At 47.9% G+C, this 17079-nt stretch overlaps 1 protein-coding gene across 19 annotated transcripts in view; it reads left to right on the top strand.

Moving 5' to 3' along the window:
• The first annotated feature begins 4944 nt into the window (after window positions 1–4944).
• Window positions 4945–17079, top strand: part of PCBP3 (poly(rC) binding protein 3) — a 213434-nt gene continuing 201299 nt past the window's right edge. For 3 of the 19 annotated variants that reach the window (XM_032630012.1, XM_032630018.1, XM_032630015.1), the window contains exon 1: window positions 4978–5112. The gene's annotated coding sequence lies outside the window, so the exon portion shown is untranslated. Of the gene's footprint in view, window positions 5113–17079 lie in introns of all 19 variants that reach the window. The other 16 variants (XM_032629999.1, XM_032629998.1, XM_032630011.1 and 13 more) reach the window with 11 other exon arrangements.

The following is a 17079-nucleotide window of genomic DNA, read 5'->3' on the forward strand; positions in this document are numbered from 1 at the left end:
AATGAAGTCCGGATGACGTCACTGCTGCTCAGGGAGGTGTGTGCAGATGCGCGTTTCTTCTCAGAGGAAAAACGGGGCAAGACTCTTGTTTACGCAAAATATCAGAAACCTCGCAAAGGAGAAAAATAAAAGTGCGCAGCTCCGCTTGTAGTGGGGGAGGGGGCGAGGCAGCGGAGGGCCTGAGGCTGGGGGCCTACAGCAGTTCCCTCCCTCCTGCCCTCTCTTGTCTCCCTCTGTTCCTCTCTGCCTGTCTCCGTCTCTCTCTGTCTCTTGTCTCTCTCTGCCTGTCTCCGTCTCTCTCTGTCTGTGTCTCTGGCTGTCTCTCTCTGCCGGAAGTGGCTTGTTGGCCCCAGAGCCTGTGCTCCCGAGCTGGGAGGTGCAGTGAAGAGCAGCCGTGACTCACTGGCTCTGGAGTGCAGGTCTGAGAGCACAGAGGCGGCCAGCCCAGCGCCCTGGGGGTGATGAGAGCGCTGGGTAAGCCCCCAGCCTCTGTCACAACAGACCGTGGGGCACAAACGTGCTTATTTCAGGCTAACACCCAAGCCGATGGGCTGGCGTTTCCTCTCAGGTGCAAGCAAGACCCCTGCTCACCTCTGCGGTGTGTGCCCTTCGGGGTTCAGAGCCCCTGCTTCCACGCTTGCTCTGAACCCAGCTTCCCAGCAGTGGGGTACCTTTCCATGTCCACGACACGGACAGCTGTGGCTGCCGGCCCCTTGTATCCACAGGGTCCTCTGCTGGGTGTCGTTCGGATCTGAAGGGACTGGGTCCCACGGGCACGCAGTCGCCGGGCAGCCGGTGGTTCAGGCCCAGGGCAGCTGTAGGGTGTGGTCAGCTGGCCAGGCCTGAAGAGGGCGCAGTGGAGTCCTGGCGGCTGCTGCACAGGCTTGCGAGCCCTTCTCTCTCTCCTTGTGTGTCTCCCTCGGACGCTGCCTCCACGCTCCCCTCTCCCTCCCGTGCACACTTCCAGCCATCACGTCACCCGAGCTGGGGTTCCATAGCTCTGCCTGTGGGCAGATGCAACCCTCCCCCTCCAGTTATGGGCCGGGGATGTGGCCGGGGACTGGTCAGGAGCTACTCCTTCAGCAAGCAGGCGGTGGGTGGGGGCGGGCCACAGGGCCCCCAGGATCGCCCCACCTCATAAAGTCATAGATGCTACAGCAGTGGGGTGAGGTAGGGCAGGAGCACACCTTTGATTCTACGTCACGGGGGAAGCACTTGTGTGCAGCCCGGGTGTACTCTCCTGACCAGCACAGCTCGTGCACGGACTGGTTTACTTGCTTTACGATGTTCACTCCATCACTTGGCTATCAGAGTCACCTGTGACCCAGCCCTGCCTCCCTGAGGCGGCTTTCTTTGATGGGACAGTGGCAGACCTACAGCGCAGAAGGGCCTGGGGGTGTGGTCCTGGGAAGAGGGCCTTCTACCTCTGTGTTTGTGAAGGGGATTTTAGCCGCAACGAAAGCCTCGGTCCCGCTCAGCAAACTGTGTCCTTGTGTTCAGGCTGAGCTTTGGGGGTGGTTGTGATGACCATGTGAGTTCTCACTGAGGAAGGCCAGTGACGCCCCAGACCCACAGCAGACTCAGTTCGAACGCACCAGACCTCTCCCCCAGGCGGGGGTGCTGGGTGTTGTGTGTGAGGCCACCCGGGAGGGGGGCGTCTACGCATCTGGGGGGACGTTGGCGCAAATTACCCTGGGACTGCTTTCCTTGCTTAGCTACGTTCCCGCCCTTTTAGCCGTCTGATCTGGGCCCCCGCCCCCGCCCAGGCTCCAGCCTTGATAACATGTCCAACCCGCCCCCCCCCCCCCACTCTCTAGTGGCAGGGGGTGTGTGACAATCAGGAAGGCCGAGTGCTGTGAGACTTCCCAGGGCCATAGATCTGACACCATTCCAAACACATGATAACTACGCGGCCCATTCCCTCCCTGCTCCCTGTGCCCCCAACAGGACACCAGGGAGTTATTTATAAACACGGGCCCCTGGGTGTGCTTCTCTCCGAAAGTACAGCGGCAGTGACAGTGATCTAGAGGGCAGCCAACACGCATCCACACATCCGCGGCGCTGGTGGAGGGGAAGCCCCCGGAACACACTGCAGAATTTGAGGCTGGGTGGTCCACTTAGTGGGGAGGAGGCCAGGCCTGCTCCAGGCCCTGGCCCAGCTGCTGGGGCCTGGGGGTGGAGGCTGCTCCCCTCAGCAGCCTGGCTTTCAGAGGTCTGCTAATCTATGATAATATGCTGGCGACGTGGATTGTCTTGTGTGTCAAGGGCGGGAGCATGAGATGAGCAGCTTGTTTCCTCCCAGGGTTGGCAGGAGCTGGAAATAATTGAAAGTTGTTAGGGTCCAACATGCTGTCCCCAAAACACTATCATTACTTTCCTAATGACTGTGTCTCAGGAGGCGATGAGGCAGCTGAGAGGCCGAGGCTCCTGGAGAGGATGGGGAAGTGGGCGGCTGGCAGCCTGTAATCTGGGGGCGCTGAGGGTGCTCTGCCTGCAACCCCACCCTGCGCTGGTCTCTGAAGCAAGGTCCCAGGGTCCCTCTGGCCTCTCTGTCTACAGAGTCAAGGTGAGGCTGCCAGCCAGGGCCACCAGTCGGGACGCTGAACATCCTTCCCGGCCGGGCCTCTGGGGCTCCCTCCGAGTCCTCCCTCCGAGTCCTGCCCCCATCCCTTTTGTTCACTTCCTGGAATCATGTCTCGTGGGGACAACCCGACCAGGGCCGCCACCTCTTTCTCCTGACGCACCCCCCTCCCTATCCGAGAGTGGTCCCTCCAGAGCACACGGTTAACCATGCCTCCCTGCTGGGACGGAACGTGACAGGTGCCCCTGCATGGCCGAGACGGGCTCCTAGATCCCTGCCTCAGGGACCCCCTTCTTAGGAAGGTCTCACGCCCCAGGTGTGGCTAGCACTCCCGCTTCTCCCAGGGCTGCTGCCCTTCCGTGGACCCACCCACAGCTCTTCCACCCTCCCACCTGGGTCCTTTCTTTCTTAAAGCTTGTCTTTGAATGACACGAGTGACAAACGAGCACACAGCTCTTCTTGACCCGCCCCCACGCTCTCACTGACTGCTGTCCCGCACCTGGGGCGGACAGTGTGAACTTTCTGAGCGTAGCCCAGCTTCGCCTGCTTCTGGGTGCCACTGGGGCCCCTTGCGTACTGTGGTGAGGCTCCAGGTGCTATGGTCACTTCCACAAAAAGAAGGGGTCATAATGGTGACCTTTTTTTTTTTTTTTTTTTTTTTTTGCGGTACGTGGGCCTCTCACTGTTGTGGCCTCTCCCGTTGCGGAGCACAGGGTCCGGACGCGCAGGCTCAGCGGCCATGGCTCATGGGCCCAGCCGCTCTGCGGCATGTGGGATCTTCCCGGACCGGGGCACGAACCCGCGTCCCCTGCATCGGCAGGCGGACTCTCAACCACTGCGCCACCAGGGAAGCCCCACAATGGTGACCTTTGAGTGGGTGGGCTTCCAGCGGCCCTCCTACCACCAGGTCATCAGCTCGCAAATGAGTTCACAGAGGAGAGGCCTGGGAAATGCCTCCTGCCCCAGTCCAGGGCAAACGGGTGCCAACGGGCCAGTGAGCAGGACTGTCTGCAGAGGACCAAGCTGTGTCCCCAGGCCAGTCCCCAAGCCCTGCCCTGGCGGCCTGAGCTGTTGGGTGCTGGGGTCAGAAGTCCCTCCGTCCTGGAGATGTCTGGCCACCCGGCTGACCCCTCCTCTTCTCCAAGGCCTAAGGAGGCCGAGCAAGGCTGAGGGCCGTCCCCCCGCAGATCCAGGGAGGGGGTCCAGCTCTGGACAGGGGTTCCAGGGGAGGGCAGCATCCCAGAACCCCTGCCCGCCTCCACGGCCCGGCCCCCTGCGGCCTGTGACCTGGCTCGAGCCCTTAGAAGCTGCGCCGCAAGGAATAATCCTATGCTAAGGACAGCCGCAACGCAAGGATGGGACATTGGGGTCCAGCGCCTCGAAAATGACCGTAATAGAAACAAAACAAAGCATAACGCAGTCCAGGAGGTATAGAAAAAGGGTAACGGAACAAAAACACCCGAGACATTCTGTCCCCTCCGGTCACCTGCGGACAGGTGTGCTGACCGGGCACCTGCAAACATCTATGCGCAAGCCCACCGCGTCCTGGGTCTGCCCGGCGGGTAGGTGGGCATGTGCGGCCAGACTCAGGGATTCCGCAGTGCGGGAGGGAGAAGGGACACCTGCCGAGGGACCGGGACAGGTGGGGGTCCAGCTCGCGGCAGGTCGGGGGATGGCGGGGCGCAATCCCAGGCCGGGAAGACTGCCCGCTTTCACCTTCACCACGGGACCTGGCCCCCTGGGAGAAGCGGGGGAGGGGGCGCACCCCGGGCGGTGCAGGTCAGCTGGCGTCTCAGACCGTCCAGGCCACGCCCCCGACCCTGAGGGTACCCGCCCTTCCCCCACCAGTGACCTCCTCCCCCGTCCACACCTCTTCAGTTCTGGGCCACGCCCCTGGACACGCCCCCGATCAGTGGCCCGCCTCCTGCCCTGCCCCCAGTGGTGGCCTCATCCTGCCTTGCCACCCCTCCGCCCTGTTCTGGAACCCGACCCACCCCACCCCACCTGTGGACCCGCCCCTCTCCCCGCCCTCTTCCCCGCCCCGGCTGGGGACCGCCAGCTCCTGGCCCCGCCCCTTGCCGCTGACTTCCCCGCCCCGCATTGGGCTCCTCCCGGCTATGGCCCCGCCCTCTCGGTGACCCGCCCATGGCCCCGCCCCGCCCCCTCCACGCTAATTGGTTTCTTTCTGCAGAGCTTCCTGAGCTCCGATTGACCGAGCGCGTCGCCGTTCCGCCGTTCGATTGGCCCGCTGCGCCCGCTTTCGCGAGAACCAGCTCCTCGGAGGGGCGGGGTCAGCCGCGGCGCGCGGCGCGGGATTGGTCGGCGGAGCAGAGGGGGCGGGCCCGCGCCGCGCGCAGTGCCTCGCCTGGAGCGCGAGGAGCTGCTACCGCCGCCTCAGTCGCCTCAGTCGCCTCAGGCTCGGTCGCCTCAGGCTCCACCGCCGCCGGGATCGCCTGTCCCCACCCCCCCAGCCCCGCCCCGGCCGCCCTCCCGCGGGCCGGCCCGCGGGCACGCCCTCTGCCGCGGGACAGGTGAGTGGTCGCGGGCAGGGCCGTGGATCGGGTGTTGGGGAATAGGGGTCCCAGCCGGGGGACCGGCCGGGGTCCGGGGTCGGGGGTCGGGGTCCGGGCCGGGGTCGAGCCGGGGTCGGGACCAGGGATCGGGGCCGAGAATCGGGGGTCGGGAGTCGGGGTCGGGGTCCGGGCCGGGGATCGGGAGTCAAGCTGGGGCCCGGGCCGGGGTCGTTGTGGAGCTGGGAATCGGCGGCCCGTGGCCACGTTCGGGGTCAGTGCCGGGCGTGGGGCGCAAGTCTCGCCCGACTGAGCCCCGCCGAGAGCCCCGAAGACCCCCGCCCGGCCCGGACAAACTTGGACGGCAGCCGGGTCGTCTGCCGGGCGGGGCGGGGCGGGGCGGGAGGCGGGGTCCGGGAGGTCCCCGCGGGACTCTGGGGCGCCCCCTCCTCAAGTTAACGCCCGGGCCGCGCTGCGAGCTCACGAAATGTTCCGAGGACGGAAACTGGACGCGGGGAGGATTTCAGAGGAAAGTGATGAAGTGACTTCGGGCGAAATGAGGACCCTGCCTGGGCTGCCCTGTCTCCCCTCCCCCCCCAAATCCAGAAGTTGTAAACAAGAACCGCGCTTCCAGAAACAGGGGAGTTAACGCTTGCCTGTCAGTAAACGTCCGCCACGGTTCTGCTCTGGACTTTATGGAGCTTACATTTCAAAAGGGTTTAAGTTTCGTCGCGTCAGGCTGAGGAAAGATTTGGGGGAAAGCACGTCGTCGGCGCTCGGCTCGGGGCGGGCGGGACGCAGGGGAGGGGAGGGGCGCGCGGAGGGCGGGGCGGCGTCCGGGACCACGGCGCCCGCGGCAGCAGGAAGGGGTTCCGTGCGGACGCGCTTTGTGTCCCTTTTGCTCACAGTCCCGGCATCTGTCTCCTTGACTAGTGTCTGCGTCTCTTGCGACCCCGTGTCAAAGCCAGGAGCAGGTTAGATGGGGCGGGTGCGTGCTCCTCTAGTCAGTTACTGCATTTTCTCGTTTTATTAGGGGGCGAGTCAGAAGGTGTTTCTTATTGTTCCCAGAAGTGTTCCGCTCTGGAAGTATTGTTTGCTGAGAGTGTTTATTTTTTTCTTTTTGCCCGGTGGCGTTTCTACTTTTTTTCTCCTTACTGCACTCAAGTATATAACTTATTAGCGAGTTAACAAAAAGCCAGGTCTCACACCTCGTGCCTAGGGTTGATTACCTTCCTCCCGCCTTCCCCTGAGGCAACGCGGACTTCTGGGTCTCTTTGGCTCTGCGTGTGAGCTAACAGCACTCCGGGGTGATGAGGATTTATGCTGCGTAATTCACGAAGAAGAATGCTAGGGTAGCGGGGCCTTGATGACAGACCTTTCCGGACTAGACAGGGTAGCAAACAGACCTTCCAGTTCACACTATTCCTCCGGCACAGGCACGCCCATATCCTTCCGAAATTTAACTTGCTGTCAGCAGGTGAACTGTTGCCCCTGTTCTGTTCTTTGAACTTGGCTTTAAAATCGGGAACCAAAGGAAGTGTGCAAAGGTGCTTTCCTATTGAAGAAAACTGATTTCCAGTCCCCTCGTGCACGAGAACAACTCATCATCTTAAAACGTCTCAGAGATGTGCATTTTGGCCCAGAGACTGTTTGCAGAACAGTGATACTCTGGAGGGATTGTTGACAAGATCCAAAGTGATCTCATTGATCCTCCCGTCAGAGGAGCTGGAGTAGTTGTGGGTAGTGTGTTCAGACTTGGAGATCCACCAGAAATGAAGGGGTCTTCGAATACGAGTGCAGTCTGACTGACTTTGGTCACTTTTGAGCACAGACGTTTTTCTCTTGTATGTCGGTGCTGTTATTTACACCGTGAAATTTCATTACAAGTGTGTTAGAATTTCTATAACTTCATGCATTTTCTTAGTTAATACTCAATATTATAAGGTTTTGAAAAAAGGTTTGATGGTAAAAGGAGTTTTTTGGGTTTTTTTTAACTGAAAAGATTGGATATCCTGTGTAGAATTCAGGGCTTTGGGATTGGTATTGCCACAGGTGGTGCTGATTAGTGGTGATATTGAACTTCAGAACGTCTCTTTTCCAGATATCGTTATTAATACTCAGAGTTGGAGAAAATACACAGTTTTGTGATTACATTTTTAAAGGTATTTATGAGAAAACTTCACCACATGGGCTCATTTTATTAGATGTTTAGAAAGAAGCTATTTTTTTCCTCTGATGTCCAGGGGAGGCTGAGAGCATGCCGCGTTTATATTTGCAGAAATTCTGTGAGGTCCTTGAAACAATCTAGCCATTCAAGGCTGGACACTGTTTCTGTTTCAACAGTTTCAGTTTCTGGACCTGTAGCCATGTGTCAATGGCAGAGTCGTTCCTATTTTCACAGAAATCCCAGGGCTTTATTGTAAAAGTGATCACTGAAGCAGATCTTGGTAGATGAAAGTTGTACAGCCCTTTGGCAAAGAAGGCTGTCCTTTGGGCCATGACAAAGAAAAATACCTGCTCATGTATTGGAGTCACTCCCACATTGAACATTAGGATGAATACTGTAGATTTTTGGGTGGCTCTGGTGTCTCTTAGCTCTCAGCTCTTGCTGCAAGGACTCTTAACAAGTATCTTGGGTCCACTGTCCATGGTGCTGAATACGTGTCGTTTATTTCTGTTTTCCCGTCTCAAATTTCCTTTCCAGTGTGAGAGTAGTTTCTGAAGTTTTAAAATGAATTTCAGAATTCACACTTTTAAAGAAGAGTTGAACAAGGGAATTCTATTGAACCTGAATGGAAGCATGCCTTTTAAAAACTCAAGGCATGTTAATAATATCTCTCTTTTCTTCTAAAGTGCATAATTGTGCTGAGTCAACATTTACTTTGCTTTGCTTAGTCTCCTTCACCCCAGGTGAGAATTTTCTTGCTGGAGTATGGACATCAAATAACAAACCATTGAAATTAAACGAGACCCTGTTTGCTTAACTAACACCCTCTAAAAACGTGCTCTTTATTATAGTATGTACATATATTTGTACGTAGAGGCAATTTGTTTTCCCCTAAACAGGGTTGATTGTAACATCCCTCAGCATCAGTGGCATGGTGCTCCCCAGCCTGCCTGGAGAGGGACTGGAGCCCGCCGAGAATGTGGTAGGGCTGATGGGCAGTTGCCAGGCCCTCGTGCTGTGTTGGAGCAGCATCTACTCTCTTGCCTATAATTTTGAGTACATCTTTGTAAATCATTTTAGATAAATTCTTTATTTCTCTTGAGGTGGTCTTTTACTTTAGAATTGCCCCACAGGTTAGCAATAAAAAACAATGGCTGTCCCTTGTGGTACAGAGATTTTTCCATGTGATAGTAAATTGTGCATCAAACGAAGCAGTGGATCGTTGAGGTGTTTTTGTTATGAACATCTGGAATAGTTCTTTGGCCCTGTTAGCTGTACACTTAACCCAGGTTATTCTTTGACATCTGTTTTGTTGAGAGAAACCCAGGGCAGCTTCTTTCTGCCTCCTCTAAGTTTCAGAAATACTCTCTGAGTGCTACTGTTTCCCAGGCCCTGTGCTATGATCTGGGAACCCACAGGGGAATGAGACAGCGTTCATATCATCGAAGAACTTACCACTTTGGACTGAGGAAAGGACATGAAAACAGATGGTTACAGGGGGCCACACTCAGTGCAGCAATTGGGATACACAGAAAGCTGGGTTGGTGTGTTGAGGGGAGGTGACTCATTTAGGCTGGGAATCAAAGAAGACTTCAGAGAGGAGGTAGCCTTTGGGCTGAGCCCTGGAATTTGGGTTGTAATTGTTTGGGCACGGATGGGCACACACTGATTAGAAAAAGGCCAGAAGGTTGGTGTCGTCGGAGGACAGGGTGTATGGTGGTGCTGAGGCTGGAGGTGTGGGGGACATTGTGAAAGGGTTGGGACTCTGCTAGAGGTGTGGGGTGGGGGGTAGAGTTGAGGAGAGGTGTGGTAGGCACAATAATGGCTTCCCAAAGCTGTCTACATCCTAATCTCCAGAACCAGTGGACATTTTACATGTCAAAGAGGATTTAAGGTAGCAGTTGGAATGAAGATTGCTAATTAGTTGATTTTAAAACAGAGATTATCCTGGATTGCCCAGGCAGGCCCATAGTTATCACAAGGGTCATTAAATGTGGAAGAGGGATGCAGAAGGGTCAGTGTCAGAGTGATGTGAAATGAGGAGGACTCTACTCCTCATTGCTGGCTTAGAAGATGGAAGGGGTCATGAGCCAAGGAATACAGGCAGAGCCTCCAGAAGCTGGAAAAGGCGAGAAAATGGGTTCTCCAGCCAGGCCTCCAGAAAGGAACACAGCTATGCTGACACCTTGATTCTAGCCCAGCGAGACCTGTGTCTGACTTCTGACTTCCAGAACTGTAAGATAATTAATTTGTGTTGTGTTCAACCATTAAATTCAATGGAAAGTTTTTTAGAGCAGCTGAGGAAACTGATGTAAGTTGGGACTCTGCTCTAGAAAGTTTTAGCTGGTGAAATTTAAGGAAGAAGTAACATGTTCAGATTGGCTGTAGAAGATAAACTGATGCAGGTGCTATTTATGAGGAAGTTGCCCTAAGTAAGCACGGTTCTGATCCCCAGTTTCATCTCCTGACAAGACTGGCTTCTGACATTGACTTACCAGGCCTGAGTCCCAGTTGAAGCTTTCCTCTAAGCAGCCTGTCAGCCTCCACCCCTGCTAATTGCCATGTCCCACTGGTCCACTCTTCTTCTGTGCTGCGTACTCAGGGGACAGTGGATCAGGTATACATCTACACATGGGATTGTGGGGTCATAGGGCAGGCCCAGTTGCAACCTCAGAGCTGTTAAAGTATTTTCCAAAGGTTTGTTTCTTCACATCCTTGCTAATCCTTTATACATTCGGATGTTTAATTGTTGTCAGTTGAGTAGATATAAAATATCTCATTGTTTTAATTTATATTTCCTTGATTACTAGTGAGTTTGAGGATTCTTTTTTACCCATTTATTGGCCACTTGGCTTTTCAAGTCTGTAATTTGTATTCTTATATTGTTTGTCTGTTTGTTGCCTGGGTTGTTCCTTTTATAGCTTTTTAGATGTTCTTTATATATTCTGGATTCTATTTGTATCCTGTTTTTTATCCTTTTAAAATTGCTATTTTGATGAACAGATGTTTAATTTTAATGTAGTCAGATTTATCAATCTTTTTCTTATTGTCTGTGGTTATTAAATCTTATTTAAGAAATCCTTTGTTACCCCACAGTCATAAGATATTCTCCTCTTAAAAATTTAAAAGAAATATTTTCTCTTCATATTCTACTATGAACTTACTTTTGTGTGAGGCATGAGGTAGAGCTATGATTTTAGATTTTTTCCAAATGCATAACCAATTCTACCAGTACTATTTATTGAGTACCATCCTTTCCCCAGTGATCTGCAGTGCTGCCTCTGAAACATACCAGACCTCACAAATGTGTGGATCTGTTTCTAATTTCTCCAAGTAAATAGTGATGATTTCATTTCCTCCTTCCTAGTCCTTAAATCTTTTATTATTTTTTATTTTGTCTTATTCCCTTTGTTTGGACCACTAGACAAAGTTGCATAGAAATTGTGGTAAGGCTATCCTAATATTGTTTTTCACTTTAAAGGCAATGTTTTCAAAGCCTTAAATATGAAGTTTGCTATATATTGGTAGATTCCCTTTACTAGGTTAAGGATGGTCTTATCTACTAATCGCTTGATAAAAGATTTTTTAAAGTCATTAATAGATTTTTAATTTTATCAAATGATTTCTTTACCTATTTAGATATTTTGTATCTTTTCTTCTTTGAACTCTGAGGTGAAATACTTTAATCTTCTATTTTTGAACCATCATTGATTTCTTGGGATAAACTCTACTTTGTCGTGATATGCTACATTTAAAAATTATTATTGGATCCAATATGGTAATATTTCACTTTTGATTTTGGCATATATTTTCATAAGAAGTATTGACTAATAATCTTTTCTTGTATCGCTCTTAATCAGCTTTGGTATCACTATGATGCTTCATCATCTCTGTAATAATTTCTGAAAGGGAGGGGTGTTTGTTCCTTGGAAGTTTGGCAGTATTGCGTCTTCACTGTTCTAGATCCGGACCCTTTTAGAACATGGAGACTCTTGCAGTTAATCACTTTAGAAGCTGGTCCATTCTGCTCACATTTCTTTGGCTAGAGGGAGTCGTTCTGGACATGCCTAGTTTCAAATGGGGCAGGGAGGTAGAGTCTTCCATGTTCTGGAAGTTTAGGACCACTGGATACTGGTAAATATTAGTAATATTTACCACACTATAGAGGCGAATTGATGTCAGTGCTACTGAATTAGCCAAAATTAAAACTGTCTTCCTCTCTAGGTCTTGTTCATAGTTTTTGCAACTATGTTGTCTATCAAGGGACCGGTTAGAATATGAAGCTAGACATAATATTTGTTTGTGTTTCTTTTGAACAAACCGTCCTGCTTACTTCCTCCAGAACCCACCTTGGGAATTCCTGCCTCTCCACCTCTCCTTATTGCAGAGGAAAAGTCTCCCTTTCTCATTCCTTCCCACAGATCTAAATCTCAACCATCCTTCAAGGCTGGCACAGGACCTGCTGAAGTTCTCTACATGAACCCTGACTTGTGGTCAATGCTCCCTTCACTTTTTACAGTACTGTCCTGCCTCAGAGGTGCAGAGGGCAGGGTTCAGTTGCGTTTATGAGCGGTTGGTTGATCAGAAGAGTCTTCACATCCAAGTGTAAGCTTCCCTCCTTTGTCTGAGCTCTGCACTGGGAAGCTAGGTAAAGTGGACAGACTGTATGAATGAAGTTGACCCCACCGTGATCCCCTCCTCCTAGTATTCATGCCCTTGTATAATACCCCCATCCCCATTGAGGTGGGACCTGTGAAGTGCTTCTAACTAGTAGAATAAGGCAAAAGTGATGGGATGTCAATTCCATTATGCCATCTTGCTAGAAACAAATTTAGAGATTCTCTTTGCTGGCTTGAGTAAGTGCCTCTAGGAGCTGAGGGCGACCTCCAGAGACAGCCAGTAGGAAGCAGGGGCCCTCAGTCCTATGGCAAGGAAACAGCTGCCAACAAACCGAGTGAGCTCGGAAGCAGATTCTTCCCCAGTTACGCCTGCAGATGAGAATATAGTCCAGCCAACATCATGACTGCAGCCTTATGAGACCCTGAGCAGAGGACCCAGTTAAGCCTGTTCAGACTCCTGACCTACAGAAACTGTGAGATAATAAATGTGTTTTAAGTTGCTAAGTGTGTGATGGCTTGTTATGCAACTGTAGAAAGGTAGTGGACCAAATCTGTACTGACCTCCCAGTTACTCTCACTAGAAGTGGGTTTAGGCTGATGAAGGTTGTTTGAATCTATTTGAGATACAGGCAGAAAGTATAAAGTACAAAATAAGCATCATCTATAATCTTACCACTCAAGGATTGCCAATTTTTTCCCTACTTTTATATATGTATGATATGTATTTCCTAAAGGTGGGATTCATTCCATAATATGTTTTATAAACAACTTTTTTCTTTGTAGATAGTGAGCATTTTTTGTGTCATCATATTCTTCTAAAATATGATTTTGAATGGCTGCATAATATTCCAGTGGGAGTCCCAGTTTATTGAACCTCTTTCCTATAGCTGGACATTTATGCTTCTTTAAAATATTTACCATAATAAATAATGCTTTAATAAGTATCCTATACAAAACTCATGGTATGTATCACCAATTATTTCTGAAAGATAAATTTCTAAAGGCAGAATTATCATGTCAAAACTTGTAGGTGTTTTTAAGCTTTTTGATATTTAACCATCCAGCTTCCAGTGTTTCTTTTAAAAGGATACAACTCAAGCATCTGTTTCTGTAACTCACCAGGTTGGGATAGGACAGAACTATTGATTTTTGAGCATTTAGATTCCTGTTTTCTTAACCCTGTTTGCAAAGTGCTTTTAAATTATTCATTAAAGTGCAGTATTCTATTTATAGACATATTTGTGTATGAGATCGCTCCCTTAATGTCTGGGCAAAAAGCCTATGAATTGCTATTATCACATCCCTATCTTTGTAAATCCTTTGTAAATCCTTTTCTACTACTCCTATCCACCCTTTCTTTGTTTTCAACCAGATAGAGACACTGAAACATATAAGGTCTTATAGCTCTGATGGCTACTCAGATGAAATGGCTGTTCTGAATGAGCCCTTGTTCTTCTCACCATTCTTTAAGTAGTTGACTTCAAAAAGATGAGAGATCAGAAGAATATTAATTATTAATTCAAAATGTATTTTTCCTGATTCATAAAATAATGAGTGCTTATTTAGAAATTTTATAAAATAAAGATTAACATCAAAAGCAGAATAAAAATCTTTAATTCCACCACCCACAGATGACCACTATATAAACGTAACTTGTTCATAGTAGCCTGTTCTTATAGTGTATTGATTAGATTCTGATGACTAATATTTTAGGGGGAATTTTTGAGTCAATGTCTATGAGTAAAATTGGCCCATAATTTTCCTGTAGCTGTTCACTGTCTAATTTGAGATGAATGCCCAGTTTATTAATTTGAAGCTTTTATCTTTTACTAATAATGTGCATTTAAGGTGGTACATTTCCTCATAAATAATGCTTCAGCTGTATCATACAGAGTTTGACTTGAGGTATTTTCAGTACTATTTAATATATGCTACGCACTATATTGTTCCTCCCTCAAATTCCTATGTTGAAGCCATAACCCCCAAAGTCATGGTATTTGGAGATGGGGCCTTTGGGAGATACTTAGGTTTAGGTGAGGTCATGAGTGTGAGGTTCTCATGACGGGATTAGTGCCTTATATGAAGAGACCAGAGGGCTTGCTCTCTTACTGTCTTTCCTTGCCATGTGAGGACACAGCAAGAAGGCAGCCATCTGCAAGGCCAGGAGGTGGGCCCTCACCAGAACCTGACCATGTGAGCACCCTGCTCTCAGACTTCCCAGCTTCCAGAACTAAATGAGAAATAAATGTCTATTGTTTAAGCCACCCAGTCTATGGTATTTTGTTATAGCAGGCTGAGCTAAGACAGTAATTGCCATTATGATATTTTTCTTTGACTTGTAGGTCATTTAGAAGAATATTTAAAAATTTCCAGACATATGCATGTTTTCTTATTTTATTCTTTTCCATCACAATTGCATTGCCCAAAGATCTTGCTCTTTATTTTAATCGTTTGAAATTTGCTGATGTGCCTTATAGCAGAATATGGTGTATAAGTTTTCTCACATGTTCCTGTGTGCTTGTAAAGAATTAGGTTCAATGTTCTATATATTCTATTCAGCTAACTTGATAAGCATATTACTCAGGTCTTCTGTTTTCTTACTATTTTTTTGTCTGGTTGTTATATCCATTACTAAGATAATTATACACTTTCATTATGATTATGGATTTGTCTTATTTCTTCTTCAGTTCTGTCAGTTTTTATTTATATACTTTGAGACCATGTCATCAGGGGAATGCAAATTCAAAATTGTTATGTCTTCCTGCTGAATTCAAACTTTAATTATTATGTGTGGTTCTCTTTATCTCCAGTAATGTATCTTTGCCTTTATGGTGTAATTGTCTGATGCTAATATAGCCATACCAGATTTCTTTAGGCTCATATTTGCATGATATCTTTTTTTAATCATTTTACTTTCAGCCTTACTATATTTTTATACCTTAGATATGTCTCTTGTAAAGATTATACAGTTAGACTTTTTTCCATCCAATCTGATAATTTTTGCCCTCTAATGGGAACATTCAACTCATTTACATTGAATGTAATTACTGATCTATTTGAGTTTAAATCTACAAACCTATTGTATGACATTCTTGTCCTACATTTTCTGTGTTTATTTTCTCTCTTCTCTTGTATTATTTGAAACTAGTATTATGATTTTAAAAAATCATTCTACTTTTCCACTAGTTCTAGTACATTGGAGGTTATAATTCTGTTTTTCTTTCTTTTTGTGGTTACCGTGTAAATTAGATAGGGTGTTATTAACTTATCCAGATAATGCCATTATACCTTCTTCCTGGCTGATGCAGAGATCATTTTCTTAGAATACTTGAACTCCATTCACCCCTCCAGATTTATGTGTGATTGTAATTGTATATTCTAATTCTGTATGCTCTCTTTTTTTTTTTTTTTTTTTTTTTTGCGATACGCGGGCCTCTCACTGTTGTGGCCTCTACACAGGCTCAGCGGCCATGGCTCACGGGCCCAGCCACTCCACGGCATGTGGGATCTTCCCGGACCGGGGCACGAACCCGTGTCCCCTGCATCGGCAGGCGGACTCTCAACCACTGCGCCACCAGGGAAGCCCTGTATGCTCTTTTTAAACTCAACTAAGTAATATTAACCGTGTTAGTATTGGGACTTCCCCAGTGGTCCAGTGGTTAAGACTCTGTGTTTCCACTGCAGAGGGTGCAGTTTCGATCCCTGGTCGGGGAACTAAGATCCCACATGCCGTGCAGCATGGCCCAAAAACAAACAAACAAACAAACAAAAAACCACAAACAACAAAAACCAAACACAAAACAGTGTTAGTATTTAACATACTGGCAGTGTTCATTTAGATTTATTCACATCTTTATCCATTCTTTGCTTTTCATTGCTCTCTGACATTTCTGAACTCCATTTTGGGGTCATTTCCCTTCTACCTGAAGAGGCTTCTTTAGAAATTCCATTTTTGCTCATCAGCTGGTAGTACATAGACACTCTTGATTTTTTTCTAAAAGTATCTTGATTTCACTTTTTTTTATTTTTAAAATTCCTTTAATTTACTTAAAATTTTTCGGGATATAGTTTACATGCCATAAAATTCACCTTTTTAAAGTTTAGATTCAGTGGTTTTGGTATATTTACAAGGTTGCATTACAAGGTTGTGCAACCATCATCACTACCTAATTCCAGAGCATTTTTATCACTTAAAAAGAAACCTCATACCTCTTAACAGTCACTCCCCATTCCTCCCTTCTCCCAGCCCCTGGAAGCCACTAATCTACTTTCTGTCTGTAAGGTTTTGCCTAATATGTACTTTTCATATGAGTGGAATTGTAAATATGTTGCCTCTGGTGCCTGGCTTCTTTCACTTAGTATAATAATGTCAAGGTCCATCCATGGTCCACTGTAGATGTATCAGTACATTCTTTTTTATGGCTGAATAATATTACACTATATGGATATATCACATTTTGCTTATCATCAGTAGGTAGACATTTGAGTTTTTTCTGGTTTTTTGTCTGTTATGAATAATGTGCTCTCAGCAGTCATGTACAAGTTTTTGTATGAATACATGTTTTCAGTTCTTTTGAGTATATACTTAGGAGTGAAATTGCTGGGTCAAATAATAACTCTATGTTTAACTTTTTGAATAACTGCCAAACTGTTTTCCAAAGATGCTGTACCATTTTACATTCCCACCAGCAATGCATAAGGGTTCCAGTTTCTTTGCATCTTCACCAACACTTATTTTCAGTTTTTTGATTATTGCCATCCTAGTGGGTGTGAAGTAGTATCTCCTTGTGGTATTGATTAGTATTTGCCTAAAGACTGATGCTTTTGAGCACCTTTTCGTGTGCTTATTGGCCATTTGTATATCTTCTTTGGAGAAATGTCTATTCAGATCCTTTGGCCATTTTAAAATTGGATTGTCTTTTTATTGTTGGGCTGTAAGAATTTTTTATATATGGTTTACCAATCGCTTATCAGATATATGATTTGCAGATATTTCCTCTCCAATTATGAGTTGCCTTTTCACTTTCATGATAGTGTCCTTTGATGCACAAAAGGTTTTAATTTTCATGAAGTCCAATTTATCTATTTTTTCTTTTGTTGCTTGCGCTTTAGGTGTTATATTTAAGACAACGTTGCCTAATCCCAGGTCACAAAGATTCACGCCTGTGTTTTCTTGTAAAGTTTTAGCTCTTAAATTTAGGT

This window comes from Phocoena sinus, chromosome 4, assembly GCF_008692025.1.
Source record: "Phocoena sinus isolate mPhoSin1 chromosome 4, mPhoSin1.pri, whole genome shotgun sequence".
NCBI lineage: Eukaryota > Metazoa > Chordata > Mammalia > Artiodactyla > Phocoenidae > Phocoena > Phocoena sinus.